At 42.6% G+C, this 23,346-nt stretch overlaps 1 protein-coding gene across 1 annotated transcript in view; it reads left to right on the plus strand.

The window, feature by feature from the left end:
* Positions 1 to 474: 474 nt before the first annotated feature.
* LOC146855316 (decorin-like) overlaps positions 475 to 23,346 on the plus strand; it is a 234,203-nt gene continuing 211,331 nt past the window's right edge. Inside the window, exon 1 of the mRNA XM_085653014.1 lies at positions 475 to 898. The gene's annotated coding sequence lies outside the window, so the exon portion shown is untranslated. The remainder of the gene's footprint in view (positions 899 to 23,346) is intronic.

Below are 23,346 nucleotides of genomic sequence, written 5' to 3' on the forward strand. Positions count from 1 at the left end.
GCATACCAATGTTTTGAGAAGTTACATCTTTTACACATTTATAGCTGCTTTATTTAATATTCTTTAACAAGAGTAACCACTTTTTATTCATAGCAGTTAGTTTCCTTGATTTGCTCAACTGCTGGTTTTTCCTCCTACCTGTGTAAAATTGTCTTGTATCCAAAGCTGGCTTGTGATGCTGAGTACACGTGGCTGCTACTTTACTTAACCATGACTAATCACCGCACACCTGGGACATGCTTTTAAATCATTTACGCACACGCTGCACTACACTGCTTTGTATCTATGCACGAGGTTCCTTGATTTTCCACGAGTGGTCCAGGAGGCTGTTCTTTTAGTGTGGAAAAAATTCTCCTAAAAGTTGCAATCCTGCCACAAATCATAATTCGAAAAGTAGCAACATTTTAGTAGTGTAAACTCAATGCAAGCATCATCTAAGCGAGTGTAATTCCGAGTGCACAGCGAAAAGGTTTTGAAACGGCAATTAAGGAAAACATTTTCCTCTTTCTGGAGACGTGGGTGGGGGGGTCACCGGGAATGGTTCAAATCAGATGAAATACGGATTAAATGATTCTGCTGTGCTGTACAAGTCGTTAAGATCGTGAACAGATGAAAAAGTAATAAAGCAGAGAAAAGGCTGATAAAGTTTCTGGCTAGCTTACAGGAGACATATCATTACCATATGATCTAATGTGGGTGTCAGCCTGGATTGTGCTCATTGAGAGAAAACTTCCTTTGTAACTGGGCTAGAAGCAGGAGGGTTTTCAAGCGACAGTCACTGCGCAGCACACTGCCCCCTCCTCCTTTCCACACCTGCAACTCTTTTGTCTGGGCTGAATTTTTAGTTTAATTACATCTCTGCTTTGAGAGGTCCACTTGCAGTTCCCTGGAATAAAAGGTACGGTTTGAATTAAGTGCATTCAATGTGCATGCTATCTATTCATTCGAGGCGGTAAACGAGTGGACGTATTTTTAGACTGCTGGAGCCCGAAAAGGGCAGACAACCTGATGCTGGTTTAGACCGGCAGCATTGCTGTGCCGTACTTTTTAAAGATTGGTGTGCGCTTCTTTTAGAGCCATGCGTAATTTTCAAAGTTTCCCTTCATTTGTGTTTGTTCTATTCTTTGTAACTAATAGAATCATAGATGTGTTCGTGCCTTTGCTCCTCCGGTTTCATAGATGAGCCTGTTAGCGTGAAATTATGAGTTTTGTTGTTGTAGTTTTTAAATGTGAAACTTGGCTGTGTTTTCAGCATTCCCAGTATTTACGTTTTAGCCTTCAGTATGTGCCTTGCAGACATGTCGCGTCCGTTGTGCTTTCCAGCAGCTCTGCTTTGCAAGACCAGACGAGAGCCGTTGTTTTTTGTGTCTGTTACAGAATGCTGACTTTTGAAAGGTATTTTTCAATAATCGGGGCCGTGTTATACGCTGACTCACACACTGACCTCTGAAGCTCTCTCACCTCTGCAGAGCTGCACGTCAAGCTGCCTCTTGCCCATGGCTGGGGGACATGAGATGCAAGTTCTCGTTCACAGTTTAGGGGACAGTGGGTTTTAGACAATAACAGAGACGGCAAGGTGATGAACTGGAGAACTTCCTGTGTTCAAACACCCGGACTGCAGCTGATGCGCCTCACTTTAGAAATGACCTGATCATAAACGCAACTTTTCATTGTGAATATATGTTTATTTTTGGTGGTGGGCTGTGTAATTTGTATGCGTTGCTGTTTCCAATGTTGATAACAACATGGTTCTCCTAGATCCAACCTCATGTAAGGGTGCAGAATCGAATAGCAATTTCGGGGTGAAAAATAATACATTTTCATTTGTTTCTGTTGTCTTGCTTTCATTTGATGTGTATTGTAATGTTTATACCCACAAATTGCACGTCTTGGCTTCGAAAGTGTGCGTTGGGAATTTCACTTTAAACTCTTGGAATGTATATACAGACTTGGGATCTTGTTAAATCATGTCACCTTCGTAGACTGCATGTCGTGAAGGTTCGTTGGCTGCCGCGAATTAAATATTGATCTATGACCAATGACCTCGGCATGCTGAAAGATATTTGGCTGAGATTGCATTGAAAACTGTGCATTGAAAAAAGTTTACATTATGAAAGACATTTTTAAACATGCATATGAAGAGCTGCGTACATCGCCATGTGTATGTTGAAAACCAGCTGTAATTATTCCTGGGACATCTCTAAAGCCTAAAGGAAATTATAGACATAGTGTCTTTTAGATACTTCTAGTACATTTAAACATTAAAGGAAGGATGCCTATTTTGGGACTATGTGGGAAGAGTTCAAGCAGCAGACGGTTCATGATTACAGTAGCTTTCTTTGCCAACTCGACCGGAATGTCTGGCTAAGAAAGAAACGCCTTGACAAGGTGACATTAAATATACCTGGCAGGGCTGAGTGATTTTCCAAAATCATGCTCTCTCATTGTCTGGGAGCATTTTCTAGCTTAACCACAAGGAAAGGAAAACTACCAAAAAGGAAACTCAATTGAGAGTTTTAGACCCAATATTGCATATAAATTATATTGTGCCAACGTTTAAGTATCAGTTTAACAACTGTAATTGACTCCAGTAGGACTTTGTCAAACAGCAGAGTGCATTGTGCCAGGATGATGCGCACTGGCGCATTATAGGCCTCCGCCTTTGTGAGGCTAGAGACACAAAACCAAAGCATCATAGTACACAACCTCCAGCTGTACAAATCCAACGTGCTTTAGCATGGAGGTGCCACTCATTAGCTTAGATGTAACTGGTCTAAGGTTTCAAACCTTGGTTACTGAATTTAAATTAATGATTACTCTTGTCTTAAGCACATTACATGCCCCTGGGAGGAATGTGACCCTCTGTAGTGCCACTCTACAGTGCGAGAAGTGTCTCAATTTCTTTGTAATTTGCTCTTCCATGCATGCAGAATGCTAAAATATGATATACTTATGAAACTACCCCACCCACAAAGCCCGCTGCACCAGCCTCTAGGGTTTGCCTATCATGCTGCACTCCTCCCCTCTAGGATCCGATCTGGGGCCCTACAAAGGTTGACTCTTTCAATGCCACACTGCAGTATTCTTGGAGCAACCAGGTGACAAGCAGGTACTCCTTGACTCACCATACCTGTCACAAACAAAGACTGCCATTGAGCCTAACTTTCATTTCCAAGTAGTGAATGGTTTTGCGCCTGCTGTTTGAGCACCATGACCCCAAAAGACTAGCACTGACGTTAGGTATCATAAGTGCACTGTGCAATCCTCCCTTTGGCGTTCATTGGTGCAAGAATGCCTGTCAACCACTCCACCTGCAAAAACCCACTGGCATTATTAACCAGTTACCTGTGGTAAGACATTATGCCTGAAATGCGCAACTTGGCACATTCCAAGTTTCCAACATTGCTCGACTTGAAACCATAGGTACACTACATTTATTTAAGTAACTGGAGCCCTCACTTTCACAAGGAGGTGACAGAGTAATTGGGTTTGATTTTTCAGCAAACATTATTAGTCGTACATTTGGTAGATATAAAATCTAACATGTTATCACCTATCTGGTTAGTGAAGTTAGATTAATAATTGGTTATTAGATAAAAATGCATTGTATTTATTAGTATTTCCTACCAGAAGGCTGCCAAACTAGTTGTCACATTACACTTATCATCCTTTAGTCCTCCCTCTTTCAGAATCAGGCTCTCAGCCTCTAATGAAGGCTGACTCTTGCACTGTTACTTTCAACATAATCAATGGTGCTACCAAGTGACAAGGTGGGATAATCAGTCAAAATGCCCAATCAGTGCCCCGGTTGACTGGGCAGCCACCACCGCTACTCTGCTAGACAACCAGTCAGGAGAGAGACATACCTCCATCCAGTCAATTGTGAAATTAACTATAGTACACTACATCACACACATATAGCTATACTGGTATTGCCATTCTTGACCAGAAACTCTATTCACTGAAGTAAAAAAGTCATTTTTCAGAAGAATGCTATATTCCCTGGATTTTATGCAGCCTGCCTGTCAGCATGTAGGATAATGCATACTCTGATATTATTGATAGAATTACTCCAGGCCCTGATCACAACCTACAGCTGTCCAACCAATCTGTTACTGTCACTGGTATTCATAACCCACCAGGCCTATTTACATAGTGGATAACTACAGTACTCTGGTTATCTCAACAATTGCAGTGCTTTGGTTATCCTTAACACCACATGCACATAAATATATTGTTTCAGTATCTCCATAACACAGCTTGCCAATGCACGTGTGCCATTCATTGTCATCCTCTTCACACCTTTTTTCCATTCTTGTCTACACACCTGCCCAAAATACTTGACAAGACATCTTCACACCCTTTTTCCATTCTTGTCTCCACACCTGCCCAAAACACTTGACAAGACACCTTTACTCTTTCTAAGTTGTTACCTGGTGAAACTTCTCAACCTTTTTCGATATGCCCACTGCAACTTCAATGCATATTTGATCTGTTTCACAAAAAGCTTGTAGAAGTTAGATTACAATCTTCCAATCTTCATTAACATCTTCTATGCAAAACTGTTTCCAGGAGTGCACCAATCATGGAAAATGCTTCGCGAATGCACTGTGAACCCAAGGAAGGATTACCTTTGAGGATTCAGCAATTTATAAAACACCCAAATAATATGATCATCCATTCCCTTAATATACCTTTGCAATGGCCATATGGATCATAAAATGCTTCCCATTGTACTCTATCAAGGATTCCTCAACTGGTATAATCAATCAATCAATCAGTATTTATATAACGCAGCTTATCACCTGGGGGTATCCAGGTGCTGAGGAGTGGTGAGCTTCAATGGTCTTGAGTCAATTCCTGAAGTCAACGAGTTAAGGGCAGGTACAGAGGTGGAGTGGGAGGTCGTTCTCGGACTTGGCGGCTAGGTAGGAGAAAGAACGAACTCCACTGCGGCTCTGCCGGATGCGGGGGATGTTTATTAGGGAGTTGGATGGGATTTGTCTGGTTGGCTGGTGAAAGGTCAGGCAGTGGTTGATGTAGGAGGGTCTTGTGTTGTGGAAGGCCTTATTGGCATGAGTCAACAGTTTGAACTGGCATCTTTTCTGGACAGAGAGCCAGTGGAGGCTTCTGAGGTGGGGGTGATGCTGGTCCCTTTGGAGATTTCGAGGACGAGTCTGGCTGAGGCGTTCTGTATGGTCTGTAGTAATTTGAAGAGGTGGGTGGTGGTTCCAGTGTAGAGTGTGGAGTCTAGTCAGCTGGTGATGAGGACTTGAGCCACTGTTCGCCTGGTGCTGGTGGGGATCCACTTGAAGATCTTACGAAGCATGCAGAGGCTTTTTTCACTTTTCCTCCTGGCTACCTCTTACACAGTCACTTGGTACCTCTAAAGTTACTTTTAGGTAACTACTTTTGAATCATTTTTGCTCAAGAATTGCAGTGTATACCTGCAATAAGAAAATTACTATACTTTTTACTAGTGTTGACTTGGTGATCCTGTTTTATAGGGAAGAGCCCGTCTGGTTCTCCCATCCAATCTTCACCGTTCTCGCTAAAAATGCAACTGGGAATTTCAATTTCCCTTTTTCTTGGATTCGCCAGAAGTATCAAATTTACTAACCACACTGCTACATTTCAATTTGACTTTGGGAAATGCCATGTCCAAAAAAACCTTTAACCTCTCCCGGAACCCTGTGTTGCTCTGTCTCTCATATTCTGAATCAATTTACATTTTGATATTAACTTCAAATATCTCAAGGGTCTGAGACATCAAGCATCACTTCACATTATGATTCAATCTGTAAGCCCAATACCCTACAGGACCTGTCGCAAGGAGGTCATTTTTGCTTTTATTCTTGATACCAGTTATTAAAATAGTTCATCTGAAAATGAAATAGTACATCATCAGACTCATTAATATAAAACTGTTGCAGAGAAGCTTGTATTCAGCTTAAAACATATTCCCGTGAGGCTAAAAATGTAAGGTCAGTCGGAATCGGTTTTTTGAGCATTTGGCCTATGAACCTACTGTTGAGCTAAAATATAATGTCCTGATATGCTAAAGGATCTAAAACTGACAAAGCCATCAGAGTGGGAAAATATTTCAAAAAGTTTATACTGGAGCCCAACAGACTGTTCCTCCACTCCTCTAACCGACCATGTTAAACCATTTGTTTGACATTTCTGCCTTAGAACTAATTCTTCCTGCTGTATTGAGATATAATTCCAAATCAGACACAATGAAACCACATTGAAATCTCTCATGAACTTAGTTCAAAGCTCCATATTGCAGGAAGTGTCCTGCTTTTGCATGATGTCCTCCCAGATTGTCTGCTTTGCGTGCTCTAGAGCTTTGTGCACTTTACCCTTGGTGACCAGAGGTAAAGTGCCTGTGTCCTCCCTTTAACATGGGTGAACTGGCCTATAACTAACCGCCACATTTAACTTGCCTACAAGTCCCTACTATACGGTGTAGAAGGTGGACCCATGGCCTGGACGTTAAATGCTCCTTGTAGACTATAGGATGTAATATGCCATCCACTACAGTGGCCCGGCAAACATGACTAGCCACTTAAACTTCACTTTAAACCCTGCAATGTGACCAATCAAAACAACCCTTTTTGAAAAGGAGAAAACTTTCCTTTTTAATATTAATAAACCACCTTTATCTAGGCCCAGAAGCCGACAAGGCAGGGTGCATGGAATTTAGAAGTCAGACATATAAATATTTAAAGGTAACATGTCCTTGCAGTGAATATCACTCAAAAGCAATTTCACTGTTAAAGGGCTCTTGCCAACTAGGACATTAGTTTAAATATTATTTCTGCAAACCCTGGACTGTGACCAGCCAGAAATATGATTAAACCTGTCTTTTTAATATGTATTAAAAGCCCAACTTTATGGTGAAGTCAGATTTTGTTTATGAATACTATGGGTAAGTAACTTTTACGAAGCCATCTTTTCCCTGCCTAAAGATCCTAGATGATAATCTGTATTAGCTTTGCTGTAGTAGTGCAGTGGGCGATTAGCTCTGATGAGCTGTTAAAACAGGTACCTGAGGAGAGACAATGGCTTGGGTGTGGGGGAGTGTTTTCTCTTCCACCATCAGTAAGACCAGTCAGGGTATACTCAGGAATTTATTTTACTTCAAAGGGGCATACTCTGGAAAGGCCCCAGCATTTCCTCTCCTAATCAGGTAAGCACCAATGCCAGAGGGGGGAGGCTACCCCCAAACCTGAATTGAAGTGACCTCAGAGGAGGGAATTGCTTATTTTACTGGCCACACCTCTGAGTGGACACACATGCTCTGCAAAAGGGGTGTATCTTCTTCCTCATTTTGGACTTTAGGCGTGAAAGGAACTGCTGCAATAGTGGGTAGGCTAAACGCCTTTAAACATTTACCCCATTAGTTAGATAGGAGCAAGGAGCCACCCACTAGTTGGTGCCAAGCATGAATGTGATACCCAAGACACACTCTTGAGAGCCCTGAAGGACTGGACCTGCTCCCTCTTGTACAGTAGACATAGAAGTGGTCTCCAAGGGTCAGTTTGCTCACCTCATGTTTAGCTACAGGAATCTAACAAGTTGTAAGCTCAAGAGGTCTTTTTCCTTAAGTGCCCACCTGAACAGTATCAAATGGACCGTATATACACCCAGAGGAGGGTCTCTTCTGGAGTAAGTCTTGACCATCAAACTCTTTCTGAGTTCCTGGGACCCTTGTCTGTGTCTAACTAAACTTTTCTTACCATCTCTTAAAACCTGAGATTCAGAATATTTTTGCACTTACAGACCTCTGGAGGACCAGTACCAATCACCCCAACATATCCAACCCCAACCAAGGCGCTTTCACGCTGGGCTATTGAAACAGTTTTCTCAAGCTCAAAGCTTCTCCGTGGCAGAAAATCTGATTCAGCAGCCCCTCTGCAAGAAGGTTTCAGGCCTTGTAGAACTCAGAATTGGATAGAGCCGCAGCTTTGTTCTGCTGAAAGTTTCTGAGCTAAAAGAGACTAAGGGGCCGATATTTTCTTTTGGCTGGCTGAGGTAAGTCTGTCAGGGAGACAGAGATTATTCCTAGTTGCCTTGGCAGAGTACCCATCTGCCAAATTTAGAAATGACCACCAATCCGGAAGTCATTTATTAAGGATTGGCAGGAATCCCTGTCACAACTGTTCATGTTAATGCTTTTTAACAGTTGATGAATGGCTCCATAAGCCTGGTTGAGCAGTCTGTCAATACCTTTTTTCTTATTTCCAAAATGAAAATCCCACCTCAGGACTTTCTTTTTGAAAACAAAAACAAACAAACAATTCTCTCCTCACCATGGGAGTTATCTCCCATGGAAATGGGACATTTGGCAGTTTTCTCTGCCCTTTACTGCCAGGCTTAGTAAAGACATTGGTATCGCTTTGTTCGCCCTAAGTTGGCAGGGTATGCCCAGATGTGGGTCCCTTGCTCACTTAGCCACTGGATTCAAGGTAGCCTGGCTGAGGAGGGTTATGAACCCAAAACCAGTCCCAGGATGCTTGTTTCTGGTCCAGGGAAGACATGGCTTGGCAGTTCGGGCTGGACTGTTCCCATGAGACACAGGGTCAGAGTGATTTGCATATGGCCCTGTCTGAACTGGGGTGGTGGAGTGAGCTAAAGAATGATGATGGACTAAACACAGATTAGTTGACTGGGGGTGAGTGTTTGATTAGCTCAAGCGCTCCGTCCATCATCCCCTTTGGTATTGCTTTGTTCGCCCTAAGTTGGCAGGGTATGCCCAGACGTGGGTCCCTTGCTCACATTGCCACTGGATTCAAGATAGCCTGGTGGAGGAAAGTTATGAACCCGAAACCGGTCCCAGGATGCTTGTTTCCGGTCCAGGGAAGACATGGCTTGGCAGTTCGGACGGGACTGTTCCCATGAGGCACAGGGCCAGACTGATTTGCATATGGCCATGTCTGAACTGGGGTGGTGGAGTGAGCTAAAGAATGATGATGGACTAAACCCAGATCAGTTGACTGGGGGTGAGTGTTTGATTATCTCAAGCGCTCCGTCCATCATCCCCTTTGGTATCGCTTAGTAAAGACATCTACAGATGAAACCTTCTGCTTTGCCCCGCTGAAGGATTTTGACTTCCACAAAAAAATCTAAGTACCAACAAGGTAAAACCTCCGGCCTGGGAAAACCTTGTTGGTTTATCCAACCTTAGATCTATCATGCTTGGCCTCAAATCCCATCTAGATCATAGTTTACCATGACCATTGACTATCATTGGCACTTTGCACTTTTTGGCTCTATTTTCACTGTAAACTTTTTTTAATAAAATGTGTTTATTGAGTTTTATATTACAATTACAACAAAATGCAGTAAATACTTGAAACACCATCATAGACACTCAGAGTACATATACATTTTGTGCAGTGAGTGGTACCCTTAATAGCAATACCATATGGTTGGACAAGGAGAATATGGCATCAGGATGCATTGATGGCCATGCAGTATGCCTGTGGCAGGTGAGGACGTAGAATCTGAGTTATGCAGCAGGTAGAAGCGAATTGGAGCGCAGATGTTCGAGGGGTGAGAAGAAAGAGGAGCCAATGCAGTATACTGGTCTATAATGTCTTGGCAATGTGTTACGTCTTCCAGCCAGCACTGGATCGGCAGGACTAGCTTCTGCATCCAAACCTTGAAAATACAAAGTTTAGTGAATACTAGCAGCAGAGATGCAAGGCGCAGGCACGTGTGTGGAGCAGCAGCAGTGTTGCTCAGTAAGGCAGCCTTGGGGATGGTGCAAGCTGGATGTCCAGGATATCAGATCACTTAAAACTTTAAAATTCACGAGTCCAGTTCCCCTTAACTGATTTTTGTCATTTTCGTGTCATTTTAATAATTTTTCATCACTCTTATTTTCTAATTCAGTTTGGATTTTCTATTGTTTTTATATGGCAAAAATAGTTTACACATTGCCCTAAATGAAACCTGTCTGCTCTTTGATATGGCTACCAGGAGGTTTAGCTCAGGGTAATTTAGTGACTTTGAAGGTTCACTCTGAGAAGAGCTGTGATTATTCCTTGAGGTGGGCAGTTGTTACCCAAAATAATAATCCAGTTTCTTACACATATTGTATGCCTTTAGCCTTATCTCAGTAAAATGACCTGCAAGGGGGTACAATAATTTATTGCTGGCCTGTCAGGATAACCTGCAACCTTTTAGTGCTGTACTGAATGCTATCAGCTTCTCTAATGGTAATCTTGATAACCGTGTTACCGTAGCATTCTTTGAAACCAATAATGACAGCTGTTTAATAGGCCCTTTACATTGGCTCGTACTAAAGACAACTCATTTTGTTTCCTGAAACATAGCCACCAATTTGCTGTATTCTTTTATTCCCTTCCTAAACACAAATTAAAAGGTACTTTTAAATGTAGATTTAGGGTTAAGGTACACATCATGTTAGTGTTAGACTTATAGCCAGGGTTAAGCTAATATTTAGTAATATTTAGTGGTAAGTTTAGAGTAGGTAAAGATGTCTATCTATCTATCTATCTATCTATCTATCTATCTATCTATCTATCTATCTATCTATCTATCTATCTATCTATCTATCTATCTATCTATCTATCTATCTATCTATCTATCTATCTATCTATCTATCTATCTATCTATCTATCTATCTATCTATCTATCTATATATACAGTCCCACAAACATTCATACATAAACACCCACCCACACATATATGTATATATAGATAGATAGATAGATAGATAGATAGATAGATAGATAGATAGATAGATAGATAGATAGATAGATAGATAGATAGATAGATAGATAGATAGATAGATAGATAGATAGATAGATAGATAGATAGATAGATAGATAGATAGACAGATAGATAGATACACAGAAACGCGTCAGGCAATACAATGAACTTGGATGGCTTGGGTGGGCTGAACCGTGATGCTTAATGGCAGACGCACTGTCGAGTGCATCTTTTTTTTTTCTTTCTTTTTTTCCCCTCATATTTTTATTGAGAGTTCATAGGCACAAAAAAGACATTACAAGGCTCATCAGCCATAAAGATTAACATCAAGGATTAGGAATGCGGAAAATATAAATACGTGCATTGTAATCAATTCATTGTAGCATAGCAGCAATATAAATACGACATAGGCAATACATTAAACATTAGCAGCCATTTTAGTGAATAAAGTGCATAGTGAGATAAGTGAGTAGAAGAAAAAGGATTCTGCTGTGCATTTCACCTCTTATAAAACCTGTCTGAACATATGGAATGCAAAATGCCATTCTCATAATAGAGAGTGTCAATCCATTTAGCTATCAAACGTGCTCCAGTGCTTATGATAGTTCCTAAATGCTCCTGCTCTTAATGCATATTTTCTTTCCCTACCCTGGATCCGAAGTAGTTTAGCTTTCCATGCTTGAAAAGTTGGAGCTTTCTCTGATTTCCATAATTGTAGGATTAGGGATCTAGCTATTAATGATGCTATAAACAAAGCCTCATCGTGTGGAGTAGGGCTCGGGAGAGCAGCCTAATACTGCTATTGATATATCAATCAGGATATTGGCTTTGATCGTAATACAGAGATAGTTTCCTATTTCTTCCCAAAATTCCGTTATTTTTGGGCATTCCCAAATGATATGACTCCAGGTACCCTTCTCTACGCATCGAAAGCACTTATCTTCAACCACGGGGTAGATTTTGTGGAGAAATGAGGGAGTTCTATAAATAAGCCATTTACTATAAAATTGCATACGTTGAAAGTTCGCACCGCGGAAGATTTTTTTATTACATTTATTAATTTTATCCCATGTCGGTTTGCTAATTTCAATGTCTTCCCTCTTTTTCCACCTATCTCTGACTTTAGTAAATACCTCGATTGTATTATCCTCTTTTAATACTTTAATCCACATACTAATTTTCTTTAATGAGGGGTTGTTTAATGCTGTTGATACATCTCTTTTATAAAATAAATTAGCTATATCGCATTGTCTAAGCTCCGCATGTAACATACAAAAAGACCATTGCAGGATTGTGCTCGAGTGGTGGATTTGTCTAAAAACTTCTTCCCATGTTTTCCATCTATTCCCCACAAGAAAGTCCTCTATTGTCTCGAAGCCATTCTCACCCCAAATTCTCGCTGTGTTGATATCCAAGCAGCCCCCCTCGCCAAAACTAAAATTAGTTAGCACAGTTGAGCTGCTTAAGTTGAAAATACCATAAAATGTCAGGACCGGGGTTTCAATTTTAAATAGCCATTGGAGAAACTTATAGCGGACTTTCTTTGGATATTTCGTAATTCTGACAGGGTCCGTTATTTTAGATTCCAGCAGCATCCTCTTCATAAAAAAATTATCTGCCATATAATCATTTAGGAAAAAAAATCTAAAGCTGTGGTGTGCAAAAGAGGCAAAATAATAATCTCTAATATTTGGGAGGGACAGTCCTCCTTGCGTTGTTGGAAGATATAAAGTGCTAAGTGCTAATCTTGGAATTTTTTTAGTCCAAAGAAAAGAGGAAAACAAAGCATCCACTTTTTTAAAAAAGGAAACCTGGATTGGGCAAGGGGCAGCGCTAAAAAGAAAATTAAAAAGAGGTAAAATTGACATACGTATTAAAGCAACCCGACCCATTATGGAAAGTGGCAGTAAATTCCAACGATCAAGGTGGGACCCAACCTTTTTTAACAGAGGTATATAATTTAATGAATATAGATCTTCCAAGTTATCCGAGATAATTATTCCCAGATATCTCTTTGGGCATAAGTTATAGTTCTGCCTAAATTCTGGCAATAAAGTGTCAACAGTGCAATTAGCTAAAATTATTTCAGTCTTATTAACATTTATCTTGTAACCTCCTAATTTTTGAAAATCAGAAAAGATTTTAAAAATTTTTACTTGACTTACAGGCTTTGAATCTAAAAAAAGGGCAATGTCATCGGCATAAAGTTTAATATTTGTCATTCCGACTACTGGTACTGTATCGGGCATTATGCCCCTAATTGCAATGGCTAGAGGTTCAATAAAAAGAGCAAATAGAATTGGCGACAGGAGACACCCTTGCCGTGTACCTCTGCTAACATGGCATGTCCCGACATTGCAATTATTAATAATGATGTGTGCCCTAGAGTTAATATAAAGTTGTTTTAAGAGAGAGATAAAAGCCTGCAGAAAATCAAAACTGTGCAAAATAGCAAAAAGACAGTCCCAATACACCAGATCGAAAGCTTTTTCAGCATCTAGGAAGTCGAGTGCATCTTGAGAAGCTTCGACGTTTGTTGGATAAAATTATGACACGTGTGCCGTCCCGTGCAAGATGCACCATCTCGAAGGAATGAGAGGCTAAGGGAGAGGAACCTTCCTGCTCCGGTTTCCAGTACAGTGCGTCTTTATGAAAGTGCCTGCCCCCATCACATCCAGATCCTACCAAGGTGTTCAATGAAAACTCGATGCGACTACACATCCTAGCATGCTGTATGAAGAAATCAAATACGCAGTTGAATCCATGAGGGGTTTTTCAACCAATCAGCATGCAGTATAAAGAGCGCTCCAATGCGTCCAGGAGAAATGTCTCTGATGAAGTGGTACGTTGGCCACAGAAACGCGTCAGGCAATACAACAAACTTGGATGGCTGGGGCGGGCTGAACTGTGATGCCGAATGGCAGACGCACTGTCGAGTGCATCTTGAGAAGCTTCGGAGTTTGCTGGATAAAAAAAAAAAAAAAATATATATATATATATATATATATATATATATATATATATATATATATATATATATATATATACACACTACCAACTTCCAATCCAAAGTACATGGGACAGGAATGGCACTGTAAGTGATGTGCAAATTTTTTATTTTAGACGGATACATGGAAAAAGGCTGATACAGCCAAAATACGTAGATGCTTTGTTTCCATCTAAGATACATTCTTTGCACATCCCTGGAGTGCTGTTCCTGTTCCTTGTACTTTCGATTGTATGCTGGTTATTTGTACGCGATTGGGCGCAAGCGACTTTTTGAGCACCCGTTGGCCTGGTGCCTGCAGTCACATGCAGCCTGTTATTGGATATATATATAAACACGGAGCCCACCCACGCAGTCATATCGCCACCAAGGTTGTATTTACTGCATTGGGGAGAGAGGAGGCAACACTGCTTGCCTGATTAAGGAATCAACGAAGGACTTTTTAATCCATTCCCCCGGGCACTTGAGCTGGTGTGTGGCCCGTGTCCAATAATTGGAGATATCACTTGATGTTTGGAGCGTTTTTGTCACTGTACAATCGCCCACCCGGACTACAATTACCAGCATGCACCTGCTCGTGGGAGTGAGAGCGTGAAGTTGGTGTACCTTTATTAGGAGGAGGGGCGTAACAACATTTAAGCAGGGACGGGACTTCCATCAGCTGTACCCTGTCTGACCCCCTGCAGCAGCGTGGAGCCCATGGAACCGGCACTGACGAAGGCCAATGAAGGCTGAAACGCGTATGCCACTGTGTCTCATGGACTGCCAGCACCGCGCATTTTGTCACCATTAAAAAACCTTCCAAGATCCCGGAGTGTGCCGTGCCTGTTTTCCGTGTGGGAGTAGGCGTGGTTTGATGTATTGTCGGCAAGGTTGGTCGCCGACTCACGGCACACCCTCTCGGTCTGGAGCACCGTGTCAGACCAACAGTGTGGGGATTTGCATTGTAAGGCAAAACACGGAGCCCCCCCACGCAGTCATATCGCCACCAAGGTTGTATTTACTGCATTGGGGAGAGAGGAGGCAACACTGCTTGCCTGATTAAGGAATCAACGAAGGACTTTTTAATCCATTCCCCCGGGCACTTGAGCTGGTGTGTGGCCCGTGTCCAATAATTGGAGATATCACTTGATGTTTGGAGCGTTTTTGTCACTGTACAATCGCCCACCCGGACTACAATTACCAGCATGCACCTGCTCGTGGGAGTGAGAGCGTGAAGTTGGTGTACCTTTATTAGGAGGAGGGGCGTAACAACATTTAAGCAGGGACGGGACTTCCATCAGCTGTACCCTGTCTGACCCCCTGCAGCAGCGTGGAGCCCATGGAACCGGCACTGACGAAGGCCAATGAAGGCTGAAACGCGTATGCCACTGTGTCTCATGGACTGCCAGCACCGCGCATTTTTTCACCATTAAAAAACCTTCCAAGATCCCGGAGTGTGCCGTGCCTGTTTTCCGTGTGGGAGTAGGCGTGGTTTGATGTATTGTCGGCAAGGTTGGTCGCCGACTCACGGCACACCCTCTCGGTCTGGAGCACCGTGTCAGACCAACAGTGTGGGGATTTGCATTGTAAGGCAAAACACGGAGCCCCCCCACGCAGTCATATCGCCACCAAGGTTGTATTTACTGCATTGGGGAGAGAGGAGGCAACACTGCTTGCCTGATTAAGGAATCAACGAAGGACTTTTTAATCCATTCCCCCGGGCACTTGAGCTGGTGTGTGGCCCGTGTCCAATAATTGGAGATATCACTTGATGTTTGGAGCGTTTTTGTCACTGTACAATCGCCCACCCGGACTACAATTACCAGCATGCACCTGCTCGTGGGAGTGAGAGCGTGAAGTTGGTGTACCTTTATTAGGAGGAGGGGCGTAACAACATTTAAGCAGGGACGGGACTTCCATCAGCTGTACCCTGTCTGACCCCCTGCAGCAGCGTGGAGCCCATGGAACCGGCACTGACGAAGGCCAATGAAGGCTGAAACGCGTATGCCACTGTGTCTCATGGACTGCCAGCACCGCGCATTTTGTCACCATTAAAAAACCTTCCAAGATCCCGGAGTGTGCCGTGCCTGTTTTCCGTGTGGGAGTAGGCGTGGTTTGATGTATTGTCGGCAAGGTTGGTCGCCGACTCACGGCACACCCTCTCGGTCTGGAGCACCGTGTCAGACCAACAGTGTGGGGATTTGCATTGTAAGGCAAAACACGGAGCCCCCCCACGCAGTCATATCGCCACCAAGGTTGTTTTTACTGCATTGGGGAGAGAGGAGGCAACACTGCTTGCCTGATTAAGGAATCAACGAAGGACTTTTTAATCCATTCCCCCGGGCACTTGAGCTGGTGTGTGGCCCGTGTCCAATAATTGGAGATATCACTTGATGTTTGGAGCGTTTTTGTCACTGTACAATCGCCCACCCGGACTACAATTACCAGCATGCACCTGCTCGTGGGAGTGAGAGCGTGAAGTTGGTGTACCTTTATTAGGAGGAGGGGCGTAACAACATTTAAGCAGGGACGGGACTTCCATCAGCTGTACCCTGTCTGACCCCCTGCAGCAGCGTGGAGCCCATGGAACCGGCACTGACGAAGGCCAATGAAGGCTGAAACGCGTATGCCACTGTGTCTCATGGACTGCCAGCACCGCGCATTTTGTCACCATTAAAAAACCTTCCAAGATCCCGGAGTGTGCCGTGCCTGTTTTCCGTGTGGGAGTAGGCGTGGTTTGATATATATATATATATATATATATATCTACGAAGCCGTAAACTCTAGGCAAAAATGCACTCTTAGAGGTGAATTTAGATGCAAAAAACTTTCTTTTTCTTGATGCACAGAAAGCAAAGCAACATAATAGTCTTGTTCACAGTCAATGCAATAAACATAAAAGAAAGACTTAAAACTCCCAATTTTATTGAAAGTGAGGAAGCGTAAATATGATTACCGTGCTTTATTGAAAGTAAAAATATACAAAAAGTAAAAGCGTGTCAGCAAACCATAACGATAATCTTGCTCAGTTCTATTTATCTGTAGGAAACCGGACAGTTTGCAGATATTGCCCCACTTTTTGCCCCCATTTGAACTGCTAGATTCTTGTTTTTGTTTGCACCTCCAAGAAAACTGGCAACACCCCTAAGGGTGGGCAGTCGATCTGTACACCTAAATTGGACTTCTGCCATATTTAGGAGGGCAGAAATAGTGGGTTCTGAGTAGGTAAAATGGCCCACACCACCGGAGGTGGTCACCTCAGGGGCAGAGTAGCTGCAGGGAGTAACTACACATTGGCTACTATCTCCCAAACCCCTCACTCCCCTAAGTCCAGAATTTAAGGGACACCCCTGATACCAGAACCTCAGATCTCACCGACATACTTCAAGGAAGGACAGCAAGAAGACCGTTTTCACCGACAAGGTAAGAAAGAGATACTGGATCCCTGCGGCACCATTGCTTGGAACTGCATGAGTGCCTTTTGTCTGTGGCCAAACTCCCTGCCACAGGGACCCCTGTGGAAGTCAGAAGTAGTTTCAGACACCCTTGGAATGGTGTCCAAACTACAGGTAAACAGATGTGCTGAAAACAAAGAAGTGCTGGCAATTGGGCCCGCCAAGAGATCGCCCAAAGAAAGTGGTGCAGTGCACTCTGGAAGTTGTAGTCTGGTTCTCCCTGAAGTCTTGAGCTGTTACCTTCCTCCAGTGGACCTCCAGCAGCCGAAGTTCCTTTGTATTACTGTTACCCCAACCAAGGCGTGTTGGTCACCAGACTGGTGACTGAACCCGTAAGTTGACCCTGCATTGAGACAGCAGGTCTGATGTCAGCAATGATCCTGCTCTGGTGTACCTGCATATTCTTCTTGGAGGTGGTGTCACTATGGAAAAACAGCCTTAGTGCGACAGGATTTAAGCTGATTGGCAGCCCCAGCTACCGCTGCACCTGGCCTCACTGAGCAAGGAAAAGAGAACCGGCTTTTGAACCTTGCCTCTAGGACCCAAAAGATCTCTACCCTCCGATGGTACAAATTAACTTGACCCCGAAGTTACCGTTTGTCACTAAGCAGTTTTACCCATTGACCGCAATATTTAAAGCCCTGTGTTAAAGTCCACTGACAGCTCAGAAGTTACCTCTGCACCCAGATCCCACGAGCAAGTAAAAAATATTCTGACTGTTGAAACTTGGTCCTGGACCCCCAGTGATCTCTAATCTGTGAGGGTGGAAGGGAACCCAACCCCTAAGTGACTGTTTGTCTATAGGATAATTTCCTATTGATCGCAATGTTAAATGTCTGCAGTACTAAATGCATTTATTTTCTAAAGCTTTGAAAAATCCTAATTCTGGTTATATGTAAAATACAACCTTCATTTTGTTGTCAATAAAAATGAGCTCTATTTTTATAAATTCGTATTGAATTTCTTTTGAGTCGTATCAATTACTTATGCACCATAATGGCACTTTAAAATACTTAACACATGTCCCTCCAGTGAAGCCTGACTGCTCTTTGCCACACTACCAGGACTGAGCAAAAGATTATTGTTACTGAATCCAATGATTATCTTTGAGGCATTGTGAGAATATTATCTAGTAAGGTCTCACAACCACACCACATAAAATTCCACTTTCCTACTATATTTATCTATCTAACTAACTATCTATCTAACTAACTATCTATCTATCTATCGTTCTATCTATCTATCTATCTATCTATCTATCTATCTATCTATCTATCTATCTATCTATCTATCTATCTATCTATCTATCTATCTATCTGCATATATTGTACTGAGTCAACCATAATGAGTGAGTAGTTAGTGTTAAGCCTCAATTTCCCCTGAAAACGTATTCTTTGATTTTTTTATAAATTTGGTACGCACCTATTCAACAAATGTCCATAACTTGCAGCTCAAGTCACAAAAGAAGCTGGAAAGCTTATACTCTACATTTTAGATTCCAAACTACATATTGGCCCGCTGCCACAAAATTCACAAAATTTGAGGTCCTCACAAGCAGTGTGTGCATTTCAATTTATACCTATGATGTTGGACCAAATTGGAACATTTAAGCCGATAGGTAGTAAATGGAGATTCACAATTTTCCTATCTATCCTTTTAAATAATATTAGTTGCAGCATTAGCACTGTATCTTCTGGACCCTATCCACTGAAGTAAAAAGAATGCTTGACTTCAAAACTCTATTAGCGAGAATGAGGTAGGGCTGCAAAACTAGTTGTAAGGATTTTAGTAAATTATATGATATGGCTGTAATGCTTTATCAGTCTATACACTCACAAAAACTGTCTTGGGTCCAGTCAGGCTCATTTGAAAACCTGAAGCCCAACCGTGAGTAGCTTACATTTCTGAGCACCTAGGCTTAGCAAAGGAACAATGTGTAAGGCATTTATCAGCACCAAATAACAGAATAAGAAAGTCACATGACAAGAAAGAGACAAACCAACTATTTGTAAAAATAGAGTGTATTTTATGAATTTTAAGAGATCTTAATTATTAATATCGACTGGAGGATTCCGGATATACAGGTTTTAGAACTTGTTATAACTTTTGACTGCAACCGCAAACAAGTGTTGCAAATGTAAAGTTTGAAACTTTTTGAGAAGTTTGAAAAAGTTAGTGCGAGGATTCCAGACCAATCTGGACAACCAAATCCAGCACGGGTAAGATCTAGAGGACCAGAAAGGATGTGTCAGACAGTCACCTGGCCACCGGAGTGTGTTTAAAGCAAATTCCAAACTTAACAGGACAACAGCCATAGAAGTCAATAGAGTGGTCCTGATGCTGAGAAATGCAGGTTTAAAGATGCTCAAGTAAGCTCCGGAAGCTGTGGGTCCACAGGGGTGAAGTCCAGTCGAGTCCACGTCATCAGGTGAGTGGGGGCGGCTCTAGCCATGGATCTTGGGGTCACACAAAGTCCTCTGCACAGGGTTCAAAGGGGTGCCAATGCAGTCCTGGTGCTTTTGCAACACAGTGGTCTGGGTGCACATTTTTGGAGGAGGCTGGTGTCCCCTTGTGGGGATGAATCCAATCACAAGCAACACTCACAAGTCCAGCAAACATGGGTTCACCTTTTCGCTATTTCCGAATTGTCCGATGGGGTGCCCGGTGTCTAGTAGCAGCAAGACTTTGCCGCTGGCTACCAGAGATGTGACTTGGGCTCTTTCAGCTCTTACGTCCCTGGAGCTGGTTCCAGGGGAACAGCTGACTGATCCTAGGAGTCACTGCAGCCATTGAAGGCAATAAACCAACTTTTCATGGGGTCAGGAGCTGCAGGCACAGTCCCAATCTCGCTAGCCAAAAAGTGCAGCAGGTGCAGTCCTCTGGATGGTGCAGCCTTTCTCTGTGCAGGTTGAGCACAGCAGGGCAGTCCTTCTTCAGTCCTTTCTTCAAATCAGGAATGTGCTACTGAGAAGGAGGCCAGGAGTGCCTTGTTTATCCCAGTAAAGTGCCTTAAGGGGACCACACGCTGTGTTATGTGGCATCTAGCTATCCCAGAGTGCTACATTCTTGCCCCTTTATAGATGGCATGACCCTTCCTTGGTCTTGAGGAACTTGGAAGCCCACCTTAGGGGTGTGACTACCAGAGGGCTACACGACCAGAGTAAAACCTGTTTTGGGATGAGTTTTCTCTCCTCAAGCCTGTCTATACTCTGTCTGCGGGAACCAAAAGGCATCGTGTCTGAAAGTGTTGTCACAGTGACCCTTCAAAGGCAGCTTGACCTTTGTAGATGGCCTTTTGGGCTAACACACTGGGCAGCCATCCTTTAGAAGGAGCTCACACCTTCCAGTGTGGCAACAGTCTTTGTTCCTGGCCTGAGAGTCATTTACATGTCTCCCAAGGTGGTCAGATCTCTGACTGTGTGCTAAAGCCAACATGATGTCATTGGACTAGCTGAACACAGAAATGACACCTGTCTAAAGTTTCCAAACTTTAAAAGTGACATAAATGGGACTAAGGTTTGAATAGCAGGCCTCAGCGCACTCTCAGAGTCAGAAAACCAGCAGCTAATAGTCCGGTGCAAACTAGGATTTTAGGCAAAGTAAACTTGTCATATCTTTCCACACAAACCAGACACTTCGAAAACCCAAGACAAAACATAACATATATTCAGTTTCCTCATCTTCTGTCCTCAGCATGTCCTTAAAGTTCGGCGAGGGCAGAAGGGATGTGGAACATTTTGTTCTACACTATTCAAGACGAAATTAGTGTTTTGCAGCGTATGTTCTTCTCTTTAAATGTAATACATTTCAGATTCTGTAATGACCCTCACACTGGCGTACATATCTGATGGAATTTTCCCTTTCACTTCTTACCTTTCTACTTTCCCACCCCCTCCTCTCTAACTATTTTCCAAAAACCAACAAGCGGAATTTATATAAAGACTACAGCATATTCATCAATTCATCTTCCAGCTTTTGAACGGGCCCCATAGTACCCAGTCTGTGTAAAAGCTTACAATTCACCTGACATGTTGTAAAAGTGCTCTGTTGGCATGTTCTGAAAGTTTCCACTTCACGTTAAGCAGCTCGTAGAAGAAATACCCTCGGGCAAAACTCACAGCAGGTGTGCAGAATCTCAGAAAATGAATCATAGAGTTGAACACACCCCACCTCCTTCGTCGAGAACTTCCATTGGGGCGAGTTTCACATCATTTAAACTTCTACAAGAAAAATGTAGGGAGAGCTGGTGATGTTTTGGCATGTTAGTTTATATCTTTCTAACTATGGTCTTAATCCGCGAGAAACTACCTTACTCCCACCATTAAATCAAATATGTTTTGCAATTAACCTCAAGCTTTTGAAATGTAAAAATAATAGATCTATCTCATACTCTTCTGTTTCAAGCACTTCATCTTCGTCCTTCCAGTCGTCGGCCTCTCCTCGGCTGCTTTTTTGTGGTAAACGATTTTGATACAGTGTGCTTCTAAAGAGTCCTTAGAGGTCAATGCACAGCACTGAATGAATGAAAGACGCCAATAAAATATTTATCAAACGTTTACATTAGCAGAAATGGTGGTATATTTGGAAAAGTACTCAAAGACATGCTAAAGATGCCCTAAGTAGACCATAGATGCGCCCTAGAGCTGCGTTTGCCACACGTGGGCACTTTCTATTTACAGTGCCTATGGATGTAACACAAGCCCCAAATGTGACCTTTGTCTTTTGCTTTGGAGTGTGGCTCTCGAAATGATCTGTTCTGGAAATCAAAGGTGTGCGTTTAGGTTGTGACCTCTGTGTAGTTTGTGTGAGAAATATGATACTAATGAACGGCTTTACTGGAAATCACTAAACATGTCAAGTTTAGACCTGGGGTTAGATTACCGGGTTTATAAGGAAGGACGTTGCATTATAATTAGATACATTGTTAAAGAATATTTAAATGTGTTTTATCCTCTTGCTGCTTGAAGAGAGAACAGTACACTGCCCTAATTTAAGTGCCAAGTTTGGTTTATGTCTCACAAATTTGAGTTTTCACCTACTATCCCTCGTTCACATTTCAGCACTCCAGAGTGCAGCCTCAGGCTAAAGTTCGATTGAATGGATCACGTGCCACGCAATACTACTAGCCTAAAATGCTATACGAGGTAGCATTACATGGTTTGGTTGTTCTCTAGAGCAAAGCAAACATTGTATTAAATAGAAAAAATCACAAGCATTGACAAAGCCAATAGGTTTGACTTTTTTTTTTTCTTACAAAGTATGCACACCCGCCACCGACAAACACGGTTTGACCACACAATATCATACATCTTGCATTCACTCAGACACTGACATGTTATGTGTATTTGTAAAGTGCACTATAACCCTGCGGGTATTCAAAGGCTGTCAAGGGTTCTCGAGTAGATCTTTCACATATACACACACGGAAGCATACCTTGAAATACCCATGAACTCTGAGACCAATGTTACTAGACACTCATGCAAATGGACCAGCAAAGAGGTGCACATGGACGTAGATGCACATATGCAGACAGCAATGCCCACAAGCCGAAGGCTTGTTCTACTAGTTGCTTATAAAGCAATTTATACATCTACCGGGACACCTGATTGTACTAGGTGTCAAGGGTCAGATTTACTTAGAAATGATGGAACGTAGTGCAGCACGCAAAGTTGCTGTGCTGTGTTGCATGAAAATGAGACAGTAGGACATCTCCATATCTATGGAGATATGGCACTGCTGCTATAATTCCGTGCTGGTGCAAATTAGGCTGTTTATGCACACTCCACAGGCACCACCGTGCAAATGTGTGATGTCTTTCCAAGGTTTTGTACTGAAAGGGTACCGCTCCAGTACAAAATAGTATGCTTAGACAAAGGTTACAACTTTTCAAACTTTGCATGTGTGATGAACATTACAGCACACACGCACATTTAACGTTTTGACCAAAGACATTTTATCTCAAATGTTCTGCTTGTCTCGAGGAGGACTAAATTGTTGGCACAAAACCCTGTCTACCTTTTTCTGTAAATAGGATTTTGCACAAAAAATAGGCGGCCATATGGGACCGCCGATGTCCAACCCATGAGGAGCCCCTTCATGAAACGTAGCCCAAGATTTGCTCTGATGAGTGCATCCTAATTCAAGGTTTTTCTGCT

The sequence above is a fragment of the Triturus cristatus genome, chromosome 4_1 (assembly GCF_964204655.1).
Source record: "Triturus cristatus chromosome 4_1, aTriCri1.1, whole genome shotgun sequence".
NCBI classification, from domain to species: domain Eukaryota; kingdom Metazoa; phylum Chordata; class Amphibia; order Caudata; family Salamandridae; genus Triturus; species Triturus cristatus.